Here is a 5,000-nt window from a genome sequence, read left to right on the forward strand (position 1 = left end):
GAGGTTTCCCGTGTTGAGTCAAATTAAGCCGCAGGCTCCACTCCTGGTGGTGCCCTTCCGTCAATTCCTTTAAGTTTCAGCTTTGCAACCATACTTCCCCCGGAACCCAAAAGCTTTGGTTTCCCGGAGGCTGCCCGCCGAGTCATCGGAGGAACTGCGGCGGATCGCTGGCTGGCATCGTTTATGGTTAGAACTAGGGCGGTATCTGATCGCCTTCGAACCTCTAACTTTCGTTCTTGATTAATGAAAACATACTTGGCAAATGCTTTCGCTTCTGTTCGTCTTGCGACGATCCAAGAATTTCACCTCTAACGTCGCAATACGAATGCCCCCGCCTGTCCCTATTAATCATTACCTCGGGTTCCGAAAACCAACAAAATAGAACCGAGGTCCTATTCCATTATTCCATGCACACAGTATTCAGGCGGGCTTGCCTGCTTTAAGCACTCTAATTTGTTCAAAGTAAACGTGCCGGCCCACCGAGACACTCAATAAAGAGCACCCTGGTAGGATTTCAACGGGGTCCGCCTCGGGACGCACGAGCACGCACGGGGCGGTCGCACGCCTTCGGCTCGCCCCACCGGCAGGACGTCCCACGATACATGCCAGTTAAACACCGACGGGCGGTGAACCAACAGCGTGGGACACAAATCCAACTACGAGCTTTTTAACCGCAACAACTTTAATATACGCTATTGGAGCTGGAATTACCGCGGCTGCTGGCACCAGACTTGCCCTCCAATAGATACTCGTTAAAGGATTTAAAGTGTACTCATTCCGATTACGGGGCCTCGGATGAGTCCCGTATCGTTATTTTTCGTCACTACCTCCCCGTGCCGGGAGTGGGTAATTTGCGCGCCTGCTGCCTTCCTTGGATGTGGTAGCCGTTTCTCAGGCTCCCTCTCCGGAATCGAACCCTGATTCCCCGTTACCCGTTACAACCATGGTAGGCGCAGAACCTACCATCGACAGTTGATAAGGCAGACATTTGAAAGATGCGTCGCCGGTACGAGGACCGTGCGATCAGCCCAAAGTTATTCAGAGTCACCAAGGCAAACGGACCGGACGAGCCGACCGATTGGTTTTGATCTAATAAAAGCGTCCCTTCCATCTCTGGTCGGGACTCTGTTTGCATGTATTAGCTCTAGAATTACCACAGTTATCCAAGTAACGTGGGTACGATCTAAGGAACCATAACTGATTTAATGAGCCATTCGCGGTTTCACCTTAATGCGGCTTGTACTGAGACATGCATGGCTTAATCTTTGAGACAAGCATATGACTACTGGCAGGATCAACCAGGGAGCTGCGTCAACTAGAGCTGAGCAGCCGGCCGCCCGGGAGTGTGTCCCGGGGGCCCGCGCGAACACGCAAGCGTCCGCTCAATCATTCTGCAAACAGGAGGAGGCTGAGCTCCCCTGCACAATACACCTCGAAACCCTCTCAGGTCCCGGCGGCGCGCAGCGCCGTCCCAAGTACTTGGTCGGGTTCGAGAGAGGCGCAATCGCCCGGAGTTAGGCGAGTAGACGCTTTCGGTGCGACCACCCGTGCTCCCAACTGAGCTTGCCGCTGCCGACAGAGGCCCGGGAGCGTGCTGTCGTGGCATTGCCGGCGGGAGACAACACGCGCCACCTACGGTGACCGGCAGCTCCAACGCCAGCGCCACAGAAGGACAAAAGCCCCACTTGGGTGCCGAAGCGAACTCTCCCAGCACAGCGCACGCGCCAACACATCCGCACAGCTGCGATACAAACCACCAGCGAGAACCGCTGGGGCGACCGAGCAGCAGACGGCGTCGCGGCGCCGAGCGCCGGGCGGCAGCGCATCCTCAACGCACACAGTCCTCAATCGGACCAGCACACTGAAGATGTCCACCGCGCTTCGCACCGGGCCCGCGAGGACCTACTTTGGCCGCACGGCGCCGCGCGCAGGGTGCGCCGGCGCGCAGCTGCGACGCCTGCCGCGTCCGTCGGCCGGCGCGCCTGCCACTGGCCGCCCCCACCAGCCGGCTGTAGCGCGTGCGCCCACGCACCGCGCGGCCAGCACGCCGGGAGGCGCCCCCTCACCGGCCGGGGACGGTCCCACCCAGCCACCGCCGCGTATCGCTTCACACCCAGATGCCGTTCAGTTTCGTCGGCATGGTGGGTATCGCTGGAACAACCGGTTAGTACCTCAACCTATCGTCGCCATCACCGATTCACCCCTAGCGAGAACAACCGCACCACAACAGGTTACCATTTGTTCATTTGCGTAACTTCACCAGAAAACGCAGGCGTCCATCGCCATTTGCAACTTCCACGATTATTGCATGCCTGTGTCAGGTGTCACGCCACACTACGTCTGCCCACATACACGCAACAAAATGTGCACGCCTAGACAATACGTGGAAGGTGGCCCCCGTACGTATGCGATGTCCATTGCTCGAACGACTGTCAACCGGCCTCTGTAGCATGTCGCAGATATGGAACGCGGTGCACCATGCCATCACGGTGTGTGAGGAGAGACGACTAGGTCCGAATACATCAACAGACAGCTCATGCTGATCGCCATCCACGGCGTCCGTTCCTCCCACACGTCTCTATGGCGTACCACACTGCAATCCAGCTCTCATAGGGAGACGACACGTAGCTGCGTGCACAATATTTGCACTGTATGGTCCGCCGTTTTTGGGCGCAGTCGTTGTACGGTCACACATGTGCCACGATGTATCATTCAGTACATAAGGACGAATGTGCAGTACAGATTGTGGTTTACGCGTACGACATTAGCGGACAGTTGACACAGGCCGCACCACAACGTAGCCTGAGTACGTCGCATGCGGAGGGCATTGAACATGCAAAGTTCTCACCAACCAGCTTGCGAAGGCAGGGGGCAAGGTGGGGACGTGGGGAGGGGCGGCATGTACGTCCTGCTGCCATCCACATTACAGTGTACAGCAGGAGCATGTGGAAAGTGAGCAAGACTTGCAAGGTGTTTAACATGAAGCGATACACAGGGGAGCGGGGAGTGCGAGTAGCGAACTATATTGCGAGGGTTGCGGGTGGGCAACACTACACTAATTGAACGAGTCGTATAACAATTACAGAGCAGGTTTAGGCGACAACGTGGGTTACGTTAGGCGACAACGTGGGTTAGGTTAAGGCACGACGTGGGTTAGGTTAAGGCACGACATGGGTTAGGTTAAGGCACAACATGGGTTAGGTTAAGGCACAACATGGGTTAGGTTAAGGCACAACATGGGTTAGGTTAAGGCACAACATGGGTTAGGTTAAGGCACAACATGGGTTAGGTTAAGGCACAACATGGGTTAGGTTAAGGCACAACATGGGTTAGGTTAAGGCACAACATGGGTTAGGTTAAGGCACAACATGGGTTAGGTTAAGGCACAACATGGGTTAGGTTAAGGCACAACATGGGTTAGGTTAAGGCACAACATGGGTTAGGTTAAGGCACAACATGGGTTAGGTTAAGGCACAACATGGGTTAGGTTAAGGCACAACATAGGTTAGGTTAAGGCACAACATAGGTTAGGTTAAGGCACAACATGGGTTAGGTTAAGGCACAACATGGGTTAGGTTAAGGCACAACATGGGTTAGGTTAAGGCACAACATGGGTTAGGTTAAGGCACAACATGGGTTAGGTTAAGGCACAACATGGGTTAGGTTAAGGCACAACATGGGTTAGGTTAAGGCACAACATGGGTTAGGTTAAGGCACAACATGGGTTAGGTTAAGGCACAACATGGGTTAGGTTAAGGCACAACATGGGTTAGGTTAAGGCACAACATGGGTTAGGTTAAGGCACAACATGGGTTAGGTTAAGGCACAACATGGGTTAGATTAAGGCACAACATGGGTTAGGTTAAGGCACAACATGGGTTAGGTTAAGGCACAACATGGGTTAGGTTAAGGCACAACATGGGTTAGGTTAAGGCACAACATGGGTTAGGTTAAGGCACAACATGGGTTAGGTTAAGGCACAACATGGGTTAGGTTAAGGCACAACATGGGTTAGGTTAAGGCACAACATGGGTTAGGTTAAGGCACAACATGGGTTAGGTTAAGGCACAACATAGGTTAGGTTAAGGCACAACATAGGTTAGGTTAAGGCACAACATAGGTTAGGTTAAGGCACAACATAGGTTAGGTTAAGGCACAACATAGGTTAGGTTAAGGCACAACATAGGTTAGGTTAAGGCACAACATAGGTTAGGTTAAGGCACAACATAGGTTAGGTTAAGGTACAACATAGGTTAGGTTAAGGTACAACATAGGTTAGGTTAAGGTACAACATAGGTTAGGTTAAGGTACAACATAGGTTAGGTTAAGGTACAACATAGGTTAGGTTAAGGTACAACATAGGTTAGGTTAGGTTAGGTTACACGTTGTTGTAAGGAAAGGTGTAGGGGGGGGCGGGGGCGGCAGGTTCGTTGATAGTGATTATAGTAAGTGAATGCTTGTGACATGATCAGATTTGTCACGTCAGGATGCACCTTTGGCTTATTAGAGGCGGCGCTCCAATTCTATGCTTGTGTCAGACCTGTGTCTTTGACTCATGTCATTGTTTGTGCGCTGTGACAGGAGGTACTATTGTGATGTTGGGTGCACCGTTGTATAGGACATGTGTGGGTGTTGGTGCCTGATCTGCGCAATGGTGGATGTCGAAAAGGTGGGATATTGTATTTTCCGCATGGACCTCCTGGTCTGGTTGTGATAGTGTGGATTGTGTAATGTGGCGGAGAGGATGCACTGGATGTTGTTCCATGCTGGTGCTTACATATTGTATGTGCGCCCGTTAGAAGCAGAGAGTGGTGCGTGATCAGAGTGGCTGGCTGACGTGTGGTTCCCATTGTGGGCAGACTCTTTCAGCATGTATACGGACAGTTGTATATATATTCTGTAGTTTGATGGCTCTGCATTGATTACTAATCAGCGCCGTGTGTACGGGTAATCTGGTTCCAGTCCAAAATGTTCCATCTGTGTACATTAGTGACAAAGAC

General features: G+C 52.5%; 1 non-coding gene across 1 annotated transcript in view; it reads right to left on the reverse strand.

The window, feature by feature from the left end:
- Positions 1 to 1,305, reverse strand: part of LOC124746569 — a 1,909-nt gene extending 604 nt beyond the window's left edge. Inside the window, exon 1 of the ribosomal RNA XR_007011386.1 lies at positions 1 to 1,305. This exon is cut by the window's left edge and continues 604 nt beyond it. This is a non-coding gene — a ribosomal RNA (small subunit ribosomal RNA).
- Between the last annotated feature and the right edge of the window lie 3,695 nt (positions 1,306 to 5,000).

The sequence above is a fragment of the Schistocerca piceifrons genome, unplaced genomic scaffold (assembly GCF_021461385.2).
Source record: "Schistocerca piceifrons isolate TAMUIC-IGC-003096 unplaced genomic scaffold, iqSchPice1.1 HiC_scaffold_351, whole genome shotgun sequence".
In the NCBI taxonomy this organism is placed as follows: Eukaryota; Metazoa; Arthropoda; class Insecta; order Orthoptera; family Acrididae; genus Schistocerca; species Schistocerca piceifrons.